General features: G+C 56.6%; 1 protein-coding gene across 1 annotated transcript in view; it reads left to right on the top strand.

The window, feature by feature from the left end:
* LOC123358218 (zinc finger protein 420-like) overlaps positions 1 to 19,251 on the top strand; it is a gene marked incomplete at both ends in the record, with an annotated part of 84,126 nt that overhangs the window by 46,581 nt on the left and 18,294 nt on the right. The window lies entirely within an intron of this gene.

Raw genomic sequence — 19,251 nt, 5'->3', positions numbered from 1 at the left:
GTCTTCCTTTTAAACAAATAAAACAAAAACAAACAAAAAGGCAATGGCTGTTGAAAATTGCAATTCCTCCTAATAACCCCTGGGAAGCATTTCTTGCTCAATTTTATCCTACTTTTTCTACAGCAAATGACAGCGGATCAGCATATTTGATTTGGGAGAAATGAAGTAACAGCTGCCCAAATTGAGCTGGAGCACTCCTGAATGTTGAGGTGTTCAAATCTGGAAGGCAGGCGCTAGATTCCCTTTCTGAACATTAGCTAAATCCAGAAAGGAAAAGTCAATTCCTGCTTCCATGGCTCAGGAGTGGAAATCCACCTACATGCCTGGTGCTGTATCTAGAGCTGCCCAGGTCCAGTAGAGCCTCCCCTCCCTCACTTTTCATTTTAAATTCTGGTGGGATCCACGTACCTCCCTTGCCAGGCTTCAGCTAGAGAGGGGCCCTGTCCATTTAGCCCCCCCCAGTTCCTTCTTTGGGGGCTGCCAGGTGAGGTCACAGCAGCATCCCTCAGCCAGTCTGGGGGTGTCTTCTGAAGGGGAGATCTGGGGCAAAGCTTTCTAGTCCAAAACGTCGGTGGCTGGAGGGGAGCGCCATTTTCAGTAGTTTAATGTTTGGTGCTGCAGTGAGTGACTGCTGGGTGCAGTGATATAGTGACCCCTGGGTCTCTGAATGAGGCTTTAACTTGGGGGGGGTGAGGGGGCAAGCGGCGAGTTGGCGGATGGAGAGGGGCAAATCTCCCAGCTTCAAAATCTGGGACAGTGTCTGTTGGTCCTTTTTGCAGTGTTTCTCTGGGTTGGGGGTTGTCCCAGTGCTGCACAGAGGGGGTTCCCACAGGAAGGTGCTTGCTCCTAACCCCCGAGGCCGTCAGTGTGTCGGCTCTTCTCTAGCCAGCCCACTTGCCAAGTCTGACTGGCCTTGGTCGGGCTCCCAGCCCCTCTCCAAGGGTTGCAGCTGTCTGGAGGTGCTGCCTTCCTCAGTCCCACCTCATTCACTCCACAGGGCGACGGGTTACCAAGTGGGGGGAAGATCTTATTCTACTTCTAGCAAAAAGACATTTTTCTATTACCTTAATTGCACTACCTTAGGGGCACCCTATAACATATTACCAAGGTTCAATACAAAGTCATAGACAAGTTATACAAAAATGCGTAATGCAGAGATTTATCTACAACCGCATTGAGTGACTGCTGTGTGCAGTGATATAGTGACCCCTGGGTCTCTGAATGGGGCTTTATACTTGGGGGGGTTGAGGGGGCAAGTGGGGAGCAGGTGGGTGAGCGGGTGGGCAAGTGGCAGGTGGGCACAGAGGTGAGCAGTGAGCCAGCAGGGGCTCTAGGGGCGGGCAGGGGGGTTTCTGGCAGGGGAGGGAGGAGGTGAAAGGAGGTGAGTGGTGGGTGGGGGACTGACTAGCAGGAGATGCAGCAGGCCAGTGGGGGGCTAGGGGGTGAAGAGGGGTGTGATGGTGAGATCTGGTCACCCTATGGGGGCCGTTTCTTCTCCCTCCCCCAAACCTTCCTTTTCGGCCCACAGCTGTTTCGGGGGGGCGGAGCTGGGGAAGGAGGGTTTGTTTCTGTGGGGCGGGCAGCGCTGGGGGAGGGTTGTTTCCACAGGGATGGGTGGTGCAGAGGGGGTGTTTCAAGGGGGGCTGGATGGCAGAGCAGGGGGGGCACAATTTTATATTCTTGCCTTGGGTGTAAAAATAGCTAGTTACGGCTCTGGGACCCCATATTGCGCTAGGTGCTGTACAATCCCTGGCCAACACTCGGACACCCAGGGGGTTCCCCTCAATCTCCCTGAGCCTCTGCTGCCCAACTGCTTCTGACTCCATCTGGCTCACCCCACCCCTCGCAAAAAACCCACCTTTCCAAACAGTCCTTCTTTCCCTGCCCCCTGATTCTGCTTTCACACCCTGGGCCCATCTCCTCTCTTCGTCCCTCCCCGCCCCCCCCCCGGGTGATTAGAGATGGAGGCAACTTCAGCCACTGGAGCCAGCCCCAGCGAGTGCTGCAGCCCGCCCGGGGGGTGTTTGCAGACACAGGAAGGGAGCAGCTGGGAGCGGTGGGTGCTGGGAAATAGGAGGCGGGAGAACAAATCCCAGAGACTCAACACTGGGCAGCTCCTGGGGGCGGGGCTCTGGCACAGGCTGGGGGCGGGGCTCCGGCACCGGCCGGGGCGGGGCAGCTCCTGGGGGCGGGGCTCTGGCACAGCCCGGGGGCGGGGCAGCTCCTGGGGGCGGGGCTCTGGCACAGCCGGGGGGCGGGCAGCTCCTGGGGGCGGGGCTCTGGCACAGCCCGGGGGCGGGGAAGCTCCTGGGGGCGGGGCTCTGGCACAGCCCGGGGGCGGGGCAGCTCCTGGGGGCGGGGCTCTGGCACAGGCCGGGGGCGGGGCAGCTCCTGGGGGTGGGGCTCAGGCGCAGGCCGGGGGCGGGGCAGCTCCTGGGGGCGGGGCTCTGGCACAGCCCGGGGGCGGGGCAGCTCCTGGGGGCGGGGCTCTGTCAAAGCCCAGGGGCGGGGCAGCTCCTGGGGGCGGGGCTCTGGCACAGCCCATGGGCGGGGCAGCTCCTGGGGGCGGGGCTCTGGCACATTGTGACGCAGGAGCCCGGGCTCAGCAGCTGCTCCCTGGTGGCCACGTGCTGCCAGCAGCGCTGGAGCCGCCCGGGCCGGAGCGGAGCCGCTGTTCTCAGCTTCAGCAGGAGCTGCCCCCGGCCCCGCTGGGCTCCAGGTGGGGACAGAGCCTGGGGCCCGGGGCTCCCCTGGGTGCGGCTGGCGGGGCGGGAGGGGAGGGGAGAGGCCGGAGCTGCAGGCGGGGAAGGGCGGGGGGGCAGGCGGGGGGTTGATCGGTCTCTGGGCACCAGGGGAGCCCCGGGGCAGAGTGTGTGTGTGAGTGTCCCGGGCCCAGGCGTGCGCAGGGGGGGAGCCCCGGCACCCCAATGCCCTGAGCCCCGGCTGGGGAGGCTGCTCCCCCCCTCCCGTGGGGGCTCCGGGGGGGGGAGGAGGCTGCGGCGGCTGCAGGCGGGTGCTCGGCCCCCCCCCCGGGACTGACCCGCTGCCGGCAGCTTGTGGCGCCTCCTCCGCGGAGCTTTTCCCCGGGGGCGGCCTGGGCGCAGCTGCGATCAGCTGTTTGCTGGGCAGGCTCCGCTCCGCTGCTCCCCCCCCCCGCTCCTGGGGGGCTGAGTGAGCCCCCCCCAAACAGCCCCAGGGGTCGGTGTGGGGGCGGGGCCAGCAGCAGCAGAGCCCCCCCCCCTTACTCCCCTGGGGCTGCCCCGCCCCGCTCGGGCTGGGGGCTCTGCCAGGGTCTGCGTGAATCGCTGCTCCCTGCCCGCCAGGCTCGGCTCCGGCCACAGCAGCGGCGGGTGCCCCGGGGAGCCCAGCTGGGCTGGGGCTGGGGCAGGGGGAGGTTGGGGGGAGGAGAAGCTCCAGATACCGGCGTGTGGGGGGAGGAGCTGAGCTGGAGAAGCCCCTTACTGGGCTGGAGCTATGCTGGGGGCCCAGCCCCATCACGCAGCCATGGATGGATTTAGCCCAGGAGGCAGGGTCAGTGTTGGCCCCATTGGGCAGGTGGGATCTAGGGCACAACGAGGTGAAGTGACTTTCCCAAGGCTAAGCAGGGAGTCTGTGGCAGAGCAGGTTTCAGAGTAGCAGCTGTGTTAGTCTGTATCCGCAAAAAGAACAGGAGTACTTGTGGCACCTTAAAGACTATTTGTTAGTACTCCTCTTCTTTTTGTGGCAGAGCAGAGACTCAAACCCAGAACACCTGAGCCTGAGTCCTGTGCCTAAACCTCCTCCGCACCTTTGAGTGTGTGGGTGGGAGCAGCCACTAGACAGAGCTGCCAGGAGGTGGGGAGGATAGTTGTGGGGGTGATTAGGGGGTGGGTGGGTCTCTGGAGGGGGCGGTCAAGGGACAAGGAGCAGGGGGGTTGGATGGGTTGAGGGTTCGGGGGGTGCCTGTCTGGGGGTGGGGGGCGGAGTGGGGTCGGGGCAGGCAGGGAGCAGAGGGAGTTGGATGGGTCGGGAGTTCTTGGGGTCCTGTCAGGGGGTGGGGAGCAGTTGGATGGGGCGTGGGATTCCCGGGGGTTTGTCTGGGGTTGGGGGTGTAGATAAGGGTCAGGGGGACAGGGGGGTAGGGTCCTAGGAGGCAGTTACAGTGGTAACTGGAGGGGGCAGTCAGGGGACAAGGAGCAGGGGGGTTGGGGGTTCTGAGGGGGGCAGGAAGGGGGAGGCAGTGGATGGGGTGGGGCTAGGGCGGTGCTCCCTGGGTGCACACCCTAATGAAATGTGCTGCACATGCCTATGGTCACGGGGGTGAGCCACTTGCATCCTTTTCCTGTTTGTGCCGTTTCTTTCCATCTCAAACGTGAGAACAATTCTCTCTGGTTCTTCCCCTTCTCTCTCCCCTCCCCACATGTGGCTAGAAAATCCAAGGAGATTCCCTCGTTTTCCCTAAAATTATTGACTCTCTAGTCTCTTATTTTCCCTATTTTGTCCATAATTCTTCAATTCTCCTCAGCTTTGGGATGTGAACCCAGCCCATTTTATCTGCAACAATTTGCCCTTGGGTAGGTGGGAATTTGCTGTCCTGTGTCATTCCCTGTGATGTTATTGATATAAACTGGGACCATATAGAATATGGTTTGCAACCAAGGTCCTGTAGTGCCACCAAATCTTATGTAAAAAGGGGTCATATAAGGTGTCTAAGGCCAGGTTATGGGTTGCTGGTTATTATTATGCTGTCTGTATGCATGTATCCTTTTGTAGTTGAAGTTATGAATATTGAATCTATACTGTCTGTATTTCAAATTTGTGCTGTACTTCTGGGAGACATCCCAGACAAGTTGGTGTTAGCTCTTCCTATCCTGCTTGATGTCCCATTAACGGCCATCAGCTACACAATTAACCCATTGAGAGAAGGCAGATACGCCTTGTTACTCAGCAAAGTATGCAGGGACTGGCCCATGTGACTCCAGACTCCATTTTGCTGTAATTTTCCACAGTAAGGAACAAAGAGGTTCTTACACCTGGAAAAGCCTATATAAGGCTAATGCCTCATCTCCATCTTGTCTTCAATCCTGCTTCTTACCTCTGGAGGGACTTTGCTACAAACTGAAGCTCTACACAAGGGACTGACTGACCCATCCCAGCGGGGGATGTACTCCAGAGACTTGATTTGAACCTGCAGTTTACTCCATCACTGCTACAAGCCTGAACTAAGAACTTTGCCTTTACTGTATGGAATTGATTCAATTTAACCTATTCTAGCTCTCATCTCTACCTTTTCCCCTTTATGAATAAACCTTTAGATTTTAGATTCTAAAGGATTGGCAACAGCATGATTTGTGGGTAAGATCTGATTTGTATATTGACCTGGGTCTGGGGCTTTATTCCTTGGGATCAAGAGATCCGTTTTCTTTTATTGGGGTGTTGGTTTTCATAACCATTCATCCCCAGGACGAGTGGCCCTGGTGGTGATACTGGGAGACTGGAGTGTCTAAGTTTCAGAATAGGTGTATTCTATTTGCTACCCAAGATCCATAAACCTGGAAATCCTGGACACCCCATCATCTCAAACATTGGCACCTTAACAGCAGGATTGTCTGGCTATGTGGACTCTCTCCTCAGGCCCTATGCTACCAGCACTCCCAGCTATCTTCGAGACACCACTGACTTCCTGAAGAAACTATAATCCCTTGGTGATCTTCCAGAAAGCACCATTCTGGCCACTATGGATGTGGAAGCCCTCTACACCAACATTCCACACAAAGATGGACTACAGGCCATCAGGAACAGTATCCCCGATAATATCACGGCAAACCTGGTGGCTGAACTTTGTGACTTTGTCCTCACCCACAACTATTTCACATTTGGGGACAATGTTTACCTTCAAGTCAGTGGCACTGCTATGGGTACCCGCATGGCCCCTCAGTATGCCAACATCTTTATGGCTGACTTAGAACAGCGCTTCCTTAGCTCTCGTTCCCTAACGCCCCTACTCTACTTGCGCTACACTGCTGACATCTTCATCATCTGGACTCATGGAAAAGAAGCCCTCGAGGAATTCCACCGTGATTTTCACAATTTCCATCCCACCATCAACTTCAGCCTAGACCAATCCACACAAGCAGTCCATTTCCTAGACACTACTGTGCTAATAAGCGATGGTCACATAAACACCACCCTATACCGGAAACCCGCTGACCGCTAATACTTACCTACATGCCTCCAGCTTCCATCTCGGACACACCACACGATCCATTGTCTACAGCCAAGCTCTAAGATACAACCGTATTTGCTCCAATCCCTCAGACAGAGATAAACACCTACAAGATCTCTATCAAGCATTCTTAAAACTACAGTACCCACCTGCTGAAGTGAAGAAGCAGATTGACAGAGCCAGAAGAGTACCCAGAAGCCACCTACTACAGGACAGGCCTAACAAAGAAAATAACAGAACGCCACTAGCCATCACCTACAGCCCCCAACTAAAACCTCTCCAGCGCATCATCAAAGATCTACAACCTATCCTTAAAGATGATCCCTCACTCTCACAGATCTTGGGAGACAGGCCAGTCCTTGCTTACAGACAGCCTCCCAACCTGAAGCAAATACTCACCAGCAACCGCACACCATACAACATAAACACTAACCCAGGAACCTGTCCTTGCAACAAAGCCCGATGCCAGCTCTGTCCACATCTATTCAAGTGACACCATCATAGGACCTAATCACATTAGACATGCCATCAGGGGCTTGTTCACCTGCACATCTACCAATGTGATATATGCCATCATGTGCCAGCAATGCCCCTCTGCCATGTACATTGGCCAAACTGGACAGTCTCTACGCAAAAGAATAAATGGACACAAATCTGACATCAGGAATCATAACATTCAAAAACCAGTGGGAGAACACTTCAACCTCTCTAACCACTCAGTGACAGACTTGAAGGTGGCTATTTTGCAACAAAAAACTTCAAAAACAGACTCCAAAGAGAAACTGCTGAACTGGAATTAATATGCAAATTAGATACAATTAACTCTGGCCTAAACAGAGACTGGGAATGGTTGGGTCATTACACTAATTGAATCTATTTCCCTATGTTAAGTTCTCCTCACACCTCCTATGGATCATCTTAATTACCACTTCAAAAAGTTTTTTCCTCCTGCTGATGATAGCTCATCTCAATTGATTAGACTTTTCCTGTTGGTATGCATACTTCCACCTTTTCATGTTCTCTGTATGTATAAATATCTCCTGTCTGTGTGTTCCATTCTATGCATCCGAAGAAATGAGCTATAGCTCACGCTAAAATAAATTTGTTAGTCTCTAAGGTGCCACAAGTACTCCTGTTCTTTTTGTGGAGTGTCTAAGGAAATTGCTTGTGTGACTTGTGGTTAGCCAGTGGTGTGAAACCAAACTCCTCTTTGGCTGGCTGGTTTGGTTTGCCTTAGAGGTGGAAAAACCCCAGCCTAGGTCTGTAACTGCCCTGTTTAAGCAATTGGTCCTGAACTGGCACTCTCAGTTGGGTCCCGCCAGGACCGTATCGTCACACCCAACAAGCTACACTGAGGCAAAAACTACCCGAGCCTTCCATCCACTAGGGCTGTACATGGCGTTGGCTGCTCAAGTTAGTGATCTTGGGGTAAAAAGGAAATTTTAGTTGTAGAGCAGATGCCGTCCAGGTGCAGGGGTTGGCATTAGCTTCCCCCTTGACCTGACCTAAACTCCATCACTTTTCCTAGTCTAAACAAACCCTGAGCATCACGGTTATACTGTTCCCCCATTTCACAGCAATTGTTAGTCATCAAGTTCCCCCTTCAGAAACCAATTGTTTCATTCCCAGTTGCTCTGATGTTGGTTCAGGTTGTGCTGGGGAGCAGATATTTTTGCTCCCATTTTCCTCACTTAAAATATATTGAACTATAACAAAGTGCAGGAACAACGTAGGGATACGGGAAAATGTCATTTCTCCTCTATAACAGCAGAAGAACATAGGGAATCCCTCTGATTTACCCTGATTCCTCATCACCATCCCAATCTCCCTTTTGTTCAGCTTCTTAGGTCAGTATTTTTTCTAAAGGGCTGGGAAGAGGATTCACTTGTAATTAAACAAAATACCCATGCATTTGGCTACTAAAGCCGCTGTGGCCCAGGCCCTGCAGGAGGTCGCTCCTGAAGAGATCTCCTTCCTAATCAGCTGCATGTTGCCTATTATTTGGGAAATGCAATCCCTAGCTAGGTAGAGATGGGAAACATGGAAGTGACTTTTCTGTTCAGCTCACCCCTGGGAGATTCTACAAATGTGTAGAAAATGAAATCTGTGTTGAATGTGCTATAGCTGCAGAAAGATACCTATTTTTAATAGAGACCTGAGATTTGTTGTCTTACAGGGATTCTAAGTCACACCTGAATTTAGTCCCTAATTTAAATCTGTAGTAAGTGCAGGCCCTGATAAAGGCCCAGTATGAGGCCTGAGGCCTGACCTAAAGTAATGGTCAAGACTTTGCTAACATAAAGCAAAGTTAAGCTGTGAGCCAGAGGTAGGCCCTGCTCACAGAAGCTGGCACGAAAAGGGCTGATGCTGCATAAACATATATTCACCTAGCATAAACATAGCACTAGAACACACTATACTGAAACATTCCATAGATAACAGGAGGACAGGCCGACCCATCCCAATGACAGGGGCAAAAGGGTAAAATGATGGATAGAGTTGTTTTGATCGAACCAACATGTACAAGGTAGAAGGCGGTACCTTAATACGTAGAAAGGTTGTACCTTGCTACGTGGAAGCATACGTCAGGTGTGATGTGTAACTTGTTTGTATCTGTGTATAAGAATGCATTCCTGGGGAGGTGTCTTTGTCCGGCCGAAGGGGGAGTGGAAAGTCCCGCCACTGAGCCGGGTCCATTGCCAAGAGGCACTCTCTCGCAGTACGCCCGGTACACTAAGTAATCTACGGGGACCCTGCACGGGTGTCCGAGGTCGCAATAAACCTAGCTGACGTGGCTTTGCATCTTACTGGACTCTGTGGTTATTGGGGATTCTCGTCGGGTCTGCTGTGTCAGCTACCTGCAGAGCTGGGGCAGCACACAGAGGGAACTCACGCACACAGCCGAGTGATATCAACAAGGAGAAAGCAGAGCACCACACCGGTACCACTCTGACAACAAAATCTGTGCCACCAGATTAAAGAAATAAAAGGGCATAGTTGGGGGAGTTGTACCTCACTGTTGCTACTGATCTGTTGTGCGCTTGGTGAAGAATTCTACACCAGAGAAGTGTAAAATTACTCCAAGGAAGGTCAAAGATTTGACAAGAGCGCAGGTAGAAATTGCAGGTACTAGTGGTTGATTTTCACCCCTGAGATGGAAGCTATGGTGACCTGTGGCCCAGGTAAACTATTTTTAGAACCTGCTCCCTTGTTAAGTGGCATTGATCACACTCCTAAAGGACGCCATGATTAAATTGGCCACAAATGTCTTTTACCGTTTGGATCCAAAGTTTCATGAAGCGCAGAGAGAAACAGCTGATTCCTTCAGAGCCATTCTGTGCCTACGGGTCCCAATCTGGCTGCCTTGTTGGACAAGGAGCACTTCCCTGCTGGCCATACAATGGTAGCCAATGAGGGAATGTATCAGATGCGAAGTTCAGACTGCAGGATACTTGAATGCTGAGTCCCAAGGCTGTGGTTTAGTCTAGGCCTGAACAACTCGTAAAGCAGCGAGGGCAATATTACTCCAAAGAAAACAGCTGAGGGATGAAACTCCCCCGGCCCTAACGAACACCCCCAGCACTGGTGAAACACCCTCCCTGCACCACCCAGCCCCCCTGAAACACAGCCCCCCAGCACTGCTTACCCTGCAAAAACAACCCTCCAGTGCCTCCCAGCCCCCCGAAACACCCCCCAATGCCACCCGCCCCGTGGAAACAAACCTTCCTTCCCCAGCACCGCCCCGCCAAAACAGTGGTATTAAACCTTGCTAATATGTTATAGGGGGCCCCTAAGGTAGTATAATTAAGGTAAAAGGAAAATGTCTTTTTGCTAGAAGTAGAATAAGATCTTCCCCCACTTTGTAATCAGTTGCCTGTGGAGTCAATGAGGTGGGACTGAGGAAGGCGTGGAAGGCAGCACCTCCAGACAGCTGCAACCCTTGGAGAGGGGCTGGGAGCCAGACCAGATCAGCAGAACAGGTCAGCCACTGACTCACCATTCACCTCCTCAGCCCCCCACCCCCCGCTCACCTCCTCAACCCCCCTCCCCTGCCGCCGGCTCACCCAGCCACTCGCCTCAGCCCCCCACGGCTCACCTGCCTGCCCGTCCACTCGCCTCCTCACCTCTCCTCCCCCACCGCCAGCTCACCTGACCCCCCGCCAATGCCCACCCGCTTGTCTCCTCAGACCCCTCACTCCCCCTGGCTCACCTGCCCTGCCCCCACTCACCTCCATTCCCCCCTCCCCGGCTCGCATATTCACCCCCCGCCACTGCCCGCCCGCTCGCCTCCTCAGCCTCCCACCCCCTGGCCAGTGATGAGCTGCCAAAATCTTAACAACCAGTTCCCTCCTCACCCCACAGGGGGGTTGTGGCCCACCCCTGCCCCCTGGGACTCCTGCCCCATCCAACCCCCCATGTTCCTTGACACCCCCCCCGGGACCCCTACTCCATCTACCCTCCTTCCCTGTCCCCTGACTGCCCCCTGCCGCCCCATCCAACTCCTCCTCTCATTCCTGATGGCCCCCCTGGGACCCTTGCCCCATCCAACCACCCCTTCTCCCTGTCCCCTGACGGCCCCTGGAACCCCTGCCCCTGACGGTTCACGCGGGAAGCCTGGGAGGGCTGAGAAGCAAATGGTGGCTTTGTGCTCAGGCCCAGGGAGGCAGAGGGGAGGTAGGTGAGCTGGGGTGGGGAGCGGTTCCCCAGTGCCCCCTGGGTTACCTGCTGCAGTGCGGGCAGCCCCCCTGCCCCAGCTCACCTCGTCTCCGTCTCCACCTTGCTGGGCCTGAGTGCGAAGCCGCCACACGGCTTCTCTTCCCTCCAAGGCTTCCTGCGCGAACAGCTGATTAGCAGGGGGAGGGGGGAGAGCGAGGCGGGGCATTCAGGGGAGGAGGCAGAGTGGAGGTGAGCTGGGGCCAGCTGCCGGCTCACCTGCCCCCCCCCCCGCCACTGCCTGCCTGCACGCTTCCTCAGGCCCCCTCCCTGACCTGCTATTGTGTCATACAGGAGGCCTGTGATATGCAGGGGGTCAGATTAGATGCTCTAATGGTTTCTTCTGGGCGTAAAGTCGACTAATTTCTGAAAAACTGAGTGTAGCATTGGGAGCAGCGTCTGATGTTTCCCTGTCTAGCCGGCTTGCTGCCTAGAACGAACGCTCCTGGAGTGGGGTGATCCACAGGGAGTAGCTCAAACCTGCAAAGTGCCTGGCCAGGGGCAGGACATTGGCACAGCAAGGGAGGGGTGTGGCAGTGACATCACAAAGGCCTTTGGCAGGACCTCAGACTATTGGTCCAAGGTGGTGGGGAGGTGGTGACCTCACAGAGAGATGCTGACATCAGCCAGGCAGGACAGGGGTGAGGGGCCAGGGAAACCTCAGAGACCCCTGTGGCTTTGCTTCAGCAAGTCTCCTTCCCCAGGTCACTCTTTGAGGACTGAGAGAGTATTCGGGTTCACGGACGTGAGCGCCAGGAGGAACCTCTTTCGAGTTTTCTCTTTCCCTTTCAGTGATTTTACTAGAAAACAGCCGTCCCTGTTTAGAAGGTAAGAGCCTCCTGGAGGTTTGAAACCTGTTCAGTCTGATCCATCTGGTGAGAGTTGAATTCTAGGCATGGAAAACACGAGCTTAAGGAGGCAGAATTTTATTGCACACCTGGGATTTTGTCCCTTAGAATCACTGGGGACATTAGGGTTTGTCCTTTTTGTTTCACCTTTTCCTCCATCCCTCCCTCCCTCCTTTCGCTTCTTCTCTTGCTTCTTTTGTCCTTTCTCCTGTTCCCCTCCCAACACCAGGAGGTAGGATGGGGTGGGTGTGTGTGTTGCGGGGGAGGGCTCTGCAGCTCCCACTCTGGGAGGTCCACCCAAAAATGTGGGGCTGAAATAGTGCTCAGGCAGTCAGGACCAGATTAACCTTCTGTGGGTCCTGGTACCAAACATATTTGTAGGCCCCTATGTAGTCACTGTGGGCCTGGTGGGGCAGTGCCATTGGTGCCATAGCATACCCGCTACTGAACCTCAGAGACATTTTTCATTTTGATCACACACCCCTACATGACTGTACGCATTGCCATACACAGCTCCCTCAGCCCCCAGGTTTTCTTATTGAGCTGTACACCCATGTGGGTTTACCAGTGTCCACAGTGAGCAGAACTTTCATAGCGATCAAGGAAACTTCCCACAGATTTATCTCCTTCCTCATTCAGACCTTCTCTAGCCATGTCTCCAGTACCCACCCCCCCATGTCACCAGTCACGGCATTGCTTGAACCTTGCAACGGCAGCACTGGGGACTCTAAATCCTCAGCCCTGGCCCTAGGCAGCTGCAGACTCTGCAGTTAGGCACTTCCCTCCTCTAGGCCATGGCTTTAAATACCTGCGATTCCCATCACCTGCAGCAGAGGCCACCAATTCCCACGCCCCCCTCAGCCAGCACCTAGTCGTGCAGTCCCTGGCAGTGGGGAGGAGGCAGCAGTAGGGCGGGCGGGTGACTGGCAGCTGGGGGGGCGCTGGGCGGTGGGGGCAGCAGCAGCAGGGGGGGCGGGTGACTGGCAGCTGGGGGGGTGCTGGGCACGGGGGGCAGCAGCAGCAGCAGCAGGGCGGGGGGGTGACTGGCAGCTGGGGGGGCGCTGGGCAGGGGGGGCAGCAGCAGGGGGGTGGATGACTGGCAGCTGGGGGGGCGCTGGGCGGGGCAGCAGCAGGGGGGGCGCTGGGCGGGGGGGGCAGCAGCAGCAGCAGGACGGGCGGGTGACTGGCAGCTGGGGGGCGCTGGGCGGGGGGGCAGCAGGGCGGGGGGTGACTGGCAGCTGGGGGGCGCTGGGCAGGGGGGGCAGCAGGGCGGGGGGTGACTGGCAGCTGGGGGGGCGCTGGGCAGTGGTGGCACCAGCAGGGGGGGTGGGTGACTGGCAGCTGGGGGGGGCGCTGGGCGGGGGGGGCAGCAGCAGCAGGGCAGGCGGGTGACTGGCAGCTGGGGGGGCGCTGGGCAGGGGGGCAGCAGCAGGGGGGCGGGTGACTGGCAGAGGGCGCGGCGCTGGGCAGTGGTGGCACCAGCAGGGGGGCGGGTGACTGGCAGCTGGGGGGGCGCTGGGCAGTGGTGGCACCAGTAGGGGGGGCGGGTGACTGGCAGCTGGGGGGGCGCTGGGGGGGGGCAGCAGCGGGGGGGGTGACTGGCAGCGGGGGGGGTGCCGGGCAGGGGGGCAGCAGCAGGGAGGGGGTGACTGGCAGCTGGGGGGGGCGCCGGGCAGGGGGGGCAGCAGCGGGGCGGGGGGGGTGACTGGCAGCTGGGGGGGCGCTGGGCGGGGGGGGCAGCAGCAGCAGCAGGGCGGGGGGGGGTGACTGGCAGCTGGGGGGGTGCTGGGGGGGCAGCAGCGGGGGGGGGGCGCTGGCACACCAGGAGGCCGGTGGAACCTGGGGCCGGACAGTCTCCAGGGGGGACTTTCCCCTCCGGTCCCTTCCCGGCCTCGCTGCGGGCAGAGCCCGGCCCCGCCTGCCCCCCACAGGCCGCTGCGTCTCGGGCCCCGCGAGCTGCTCCCGGGGTCTCGGGCTCTGGCGCGAGGGGGACGCGCCCCGGCCGCGGGCAGGGACCGGCACACGGGGAGGGGGCGGGGCCGGGGGGCTCAGGGCGGGGCCGCTGCTCCTGGGGCGGGGCGGGTCTGAGAGGCGCCGGCTGGGGGCGGGGTCTCTGCGAGGGGCGGGGATGAGATGGGGCCTCCCTTACCTGGGCTGCGGAGAGCGGAAGCGCCCCCGGCGCAGGCTGGGAGATGTAGTTTCTGACTCTCCCGGAAGCGGAATTGACGTTCGCAGAGGAGGCGGGGCCGGGCTGCGCAAGAGTGTTGGGCGCTGAGGCTCTGCCTGGGTCGCGCGGGGCCGTTGGAGCCTCTCCCGGCCGGAGAAGGGTTGGTGCCGTTGGGGCTCTGGGCATGCGCAGATCGTGGCGGGAGAGCCCTTCATTAACCCCCCCCCCGGGCCGTGCCCGGGCGGGGCGGGGCCGTGACTCTGCCCCAGTGCCCGGGGGGGACCCGGCATCTCGCAGCGCCGGGATCTGCTCCCGGGGGGGGCAGCGCCCGCGGGGGGTGCCGGGGGGAGGGGCCCGGGCCCGGGCCCGCTGGGGTCCCTGCGTGGGGCTGGCGGGGGAGACCGGGCTGGGGGCGGGCGGGAAATGTCGGTGCAGCCCGGACATGGCGGGGGGGGGCAGGTGACCCCCGAGGAGCGGGGAGAGAAAGGGGGGGGGGCTGAGATCCCCTCGGATTTACCGCTGCCCCCTCCCGTGGGGACCCCCCTCCTCCCCCGTCCTGCCCCCTTTCTCCCTAGAGAGCCACGAGCAGCGCCCAGGGTGACCCCCCCTCCCCCAACCCCTGAGAAGTTCCCTGTCCCCCCCCCCCCCGATTGTGCCCCATTTTCTCTCCCCTTCGCCAGTGGCCAGTTCAGGTCTCAGGTTTGGGGGTTTCCCCCATTTCCACCTGCAGGGATTTGTCCTTGTGCGGGTGGGAAATGGTTCCCCCGAGTGATTCCTGAGCTGGGCAGAGGGTGAATGGGCAGAGGCTGGGGGGGCCCTGAGACAGGGACACCTCTGGGCTGGGCTGGGGGGGCCACTCTCTGCTGGCAACGGGGCCTGGGAAGGGCCAGGAAGGGGAGGGAGGAGCAAGTGTCCCCCATGGAGACGGCCCAGCCCCAGGTTTCCCCTCCCAGCTACTTCCCCTCCCCCACCTGCCCAACCCAGCAGCCTCCCCCACCCCATCACCTGCTAGTCACATTCCCACTCCTGTCCCCTGTGAAAGCCACATCACCTAGGGCTCTGTTGGCCATGTGACTATGTGACAAGAAGAATCTGTCCCAGTCTGTTGTTGATTGAATAACCCTGTAAAATCCTCTCCAGTTTCCCATCTTTTCTCTTGAACTGTTAAATGGTGACATAAAATCTCCCCAGATGTTGGTTCCTCTCTCTTACATTAGCAAATATTTAGTTTGTGCCCCATTTTCTCCTCAGTTCTGAAATACTGATATCGAATTCTTGAAAATCTTCCCACTTTTCTCTCCAGATATCTGACTGAGATCAGGGCTCTGATCGTACTGAGCGTGTTCCTGTTCTGACAGCTGCTGCAGCGACCCCAACTGAGATCTGGGCCCTGTTCTGCCAGGCGCTGCAGAGACCGCAGGTGAGATCAGACCCCACTGTTGTGCCAGGTAAAACAGACCTGGACTGAGATCATGGGCCCCTCCCTTGTGCCAGGCAGCGCATGACTGTGACCCAAACTGCTGCCTCCATTGTGCTGGGCACTACAGAGACCTCGACTGAGACCTGTGTCTCCGTTGGGTCTGGCCCTGCACCCCCCACTGTACTGGGCACTGCACAGACCCTGACAGAGATCCTGGCCCCATATTTTGTCAGATGCTGCAGGGGCCCTAAACAAAATCAGGGATCCTGTAATGCTGGGAGTTGCAGAGACCCTGGCTGAGATCATGCCCCTATTGTGCAGGGCTCTGCACAGACACTGACCAAGATCAGGGTCTCCTTTGTGACAGGTGCTGAACAGACACCAAGGGTATCTCTACCCTGCCATTAAAACCCCCAGTGGGCTCAGGCGAAGGGGCTATTTAATTGCAGTGTAGATGTCTGGGCTCGGGCTGGGGCCAGGCTGTAGGACCCTGTGAGGTGGGAGGGGGCCAGACCTTGGGCTGCAGCCCCAGCCGGAACATAGACACCACAATTAAACAGCCCCACAGCCTGAGCCGTGTGAGCCCAAGTCAGCGGGCACGGGCCAGCTGCCGGTGTCTGACTGCAGTGTGGACATGCCCACAGGGACAGAGAGGCCTTGCCACAAAAAGCTCAAAGACTAAATAGGCCAGTGGTGGGAGGCGACTCTCCATTTTACAGATGGGGAAACTGAAGCTCAGAGAGCTGAAGTAATTTGCTCAAGTTTGCATGGAGAATTTGGGGCAAAACTGGGAACTGAACCCAGATTGTTTGAATTCTTGCCTCTCCCCTTAACCCCAAGCCCAGCTTGTGTGTGTACAGCGTTGTTTTGGTCAGTGTTTGCCTTGCATTGGCTTCCAAGGGAGGCTGTGGAATTTCCTTCACTGGAGGTTTTTAAGATCAGGTTAGAGATACACCAGTCTGGGAATGTCTAGGGATACTTGGTCCTGCCTCAGCACAGGGGGCTGGAGTAGACGCCCTCTCAAGATCCCTTCCAGGCCTACATTGAAATAATTCTCTTTTGTGCTGTGTCCTGTTCTACACTGAGCTGTTTTGCATGGTGCCATTTGGAACTGTGATCGCACCATGTTGTGTAGCAGTTTTATGATGCCTCAGCTTGTTTGGTGCCTGTGCTGTGTTCGTTTGAGTTGAGCTATTTTCCATTGTCTGCTTTTGCCCTAGGATGTCATCGTTTGCATCGTGTTGCTTTCTTCTCCTTTGTATTGTCATTTTATGCTGTGGAGTGTAGGTTGTGGTCGTCGTCCCCCCCGAATTGCCTGTTGTGGTGGGTTTTATTCTGTATGTTGGGTTTTTATATGTATATATTTCATGGCATCCTAGACATGTAGGGCTAGATAAGACCTCAAGATGTCATCAAGGTCCTGCCTCAGCAGAGAGAGCTGGACAAGTATCTGTAGATTATCTCTGGCAGAGCGTTGTCCTACTTGTTCTTAAAAATGTCCAGGGACAGAGACTCCCCAGCCCCCCTTGTAAGACTATTCCAGAGCTGAACTGCCTTAGCTCTGGGGACACCCACACAGATTGTAGTGGTGAGCAGCTCTGGAGAGAGAGGAGACCCCAGTGAGTGGGCAGCTGGGTAAAGAGATTGAAGTTGGGAGGAGAAACATTGATGTGTCCAAGGTCACCCAGGCTGTACGTGACCGAGCTAGAAATATGTTCTAGTGCCACCGTACTGCTGTTTCTGAAGGTCTCTGCCACCCTGGTGTTTTAGGCACTGGTGCAAACCCTTAGTACAGACAGAATTTACACTAGTGCACTCTGATTGGCACTGGTGCACCATGTCCCTGTTTGAAGGTTTGAGGTGAGGGCTGGGGGAAGTGACCTCACAGAGGCCTGGGGCTGGCTGAACAGTGCAGCTGGGAAGGGAGGGGCAGCAGTGAGTGCTGGTGGTATGAGCCAGGAGCACAGCCCCACAGGGCTGGACACTGACTTCTCCTGACCAAGGGGACACCCCCCCAACGAGGTGGTTTGTCCATGGATGCACAGGCTGTCTTGGCAGGGCAGCTCACCTGCAGTCCCTGCACACCTCTTCCTGCAGCCTAATACAGTGTGCTCGGGGGACCTTTCCAAGCTGCGGGTGACGGGGCTCTGGAGTTAACAGGGTCTGTTCCTGGCTCTGTCACGGACCTGTTCAGTGACCGTGGGGAAGTCACAGCCCCTCTCTCTGTAACGCTGTCCCCAGTGACTCGAGAGCACGAGCACCAGCCTCGGGCAGACTGGCAAGAAGCAGGGAACAAACCCCAAATTGGGTGTGAGGTCTGTATGGAGATTTCACCAACCAAGTATCCAGTGTAAACGCTTCAGGCTCTGTAACAGCATTAGCATGGAATCACAGACAGTCCCCTTGGGTGATCCCATATATCTCACCACGCAGGTGAGCTCACCTTTGTGACAGATGGTCCCTTACTCAACCTTTTTCTTTCTGAATCCCCAATGACGGAGATTCCACAACTTCCCTAGGCAATTTATTCTAGTGCTTAACCACCCTGACAGTTAGGGAGTTTTTCCTAATGTCCAACCTAAACCTTCCTTGCTGCAATTTAAGCCCATTGCTTTTTATCCTGTCTGCAGAGGTTAAGAAGAACAATTTTTCTCTCTCCTCCTTGAAATGACCTTTTATGTACTTGAAAGCTGATCATGTCCCCTCTCAGTCTTCTCTTCTCCAGACTAAACAAACGCAATTTTTTCGTTCTTCCCTCATAGGTCATGTTCTCTAGACCTTTAATCATTTTTGTTGCTCTTCTCTGGACTTTCTCCAATTTTTCCACATCTTTCCTGAAATGTGGCACCCAGAACTGGACACACTATTCCAGTTGAGGCCTAATCAGCGCGGAGTAGAGCGGAAGAATTACTTCTCGTGTCTTGCTTACACCGCCCCGACACCAAGTCCTGCCTGCCACCTCTGGAGGGTGAGGAGCCCTGGTGGGCCAGCCTCTACTCCACCCTGGTCCCGAGGCCCGCCGGGGATATCAGTTGGCGGCTCCTCCATGGGGCCGTGAGCATGGGCGTGTACTTGGCGCGGTTTACCCCTGTCCCAGACACCTGCCCCTTCTGTGGCGTGAGGGAGACCCTGGCGCACATTTACTTAGAGTGTGCCAGGCTGCAGCCCCTATACCGGCTCCTCACCAATATCGTCTTGTGTTTCTGGCTGCACTTTTCCCCTCACCTCCTTCTCCATGCACTCCCTATCCGTGGCCCCACAAAGTCGCGGGACCTCCTGGACAGCCTCCTCCTCGCCCTGGCTAAAATGGCCATCTACGCGACCAGGGGGAGGCGGTTGGCCAATGGAGACTCCTGCGACTGTGGGGCTTGTTTCCGATCCTTAGTCCGTTCACATCTCCGGGCGGAGTTCCTCTGGGCGGCGTCCGCTGGCTCCTTTGACACTTTCGAGGAGCAGTGGGCGCTGTCCGGGGTTCTCTGCTCGGTGTCCCTGTCAGGCTCCCTTCATATGACCCTTTGACCGCACTCCTGTCCCTGTTCTTTTATTAGTTGTCCCCTGAAATTAGTGGGTTTCTGAGGTCCTGTGGATCCTCCCCTTAGGCTGGGGGGGATCCGTTAGCATGGGGTGGGCTCCTGCCCGCCCCGTTTCCAGGAAACCCAATAGATACAATACTGCTGCTAATACATCTTAGAATTATACTTGCTTTTTTTGCAACAGTGTAACATTGTTGACTCATGTTTAGCTTGTGATCCACTGTGACTCCCAGATCCGTTTCTGCAGTGCTCCTTCCCGGGCAGTCATTTCCTGTCTTGCATGTGTGCAAGTGATTGTTCCTTCCTAAGTGGAGTACTTTGCATTTGTCCTTATTGAATTTCATCCTGTCTACTTCAGACCATTT

Source organism: Mauremys mutica, unplaced genomic scaffold (genome assembly GCF_020497125.1).
Source record: "Mauremys mutica isolate MM-2020 ecotype Southern unplaced genomic scaffold, ASM2049712v1 Super-Scaffold_100033, whole genome shotgun sequence".
Lineage (NCBI taxonomy): Eukaryota > Metazoa > Chordata > Testudines > Geoemydidae > Mauremys > Mauremys mutica.
Note: the sequence above shows the minus strand (reverse complement) of the source record. Positions and strands in the feature narration are given on the sequence as shown.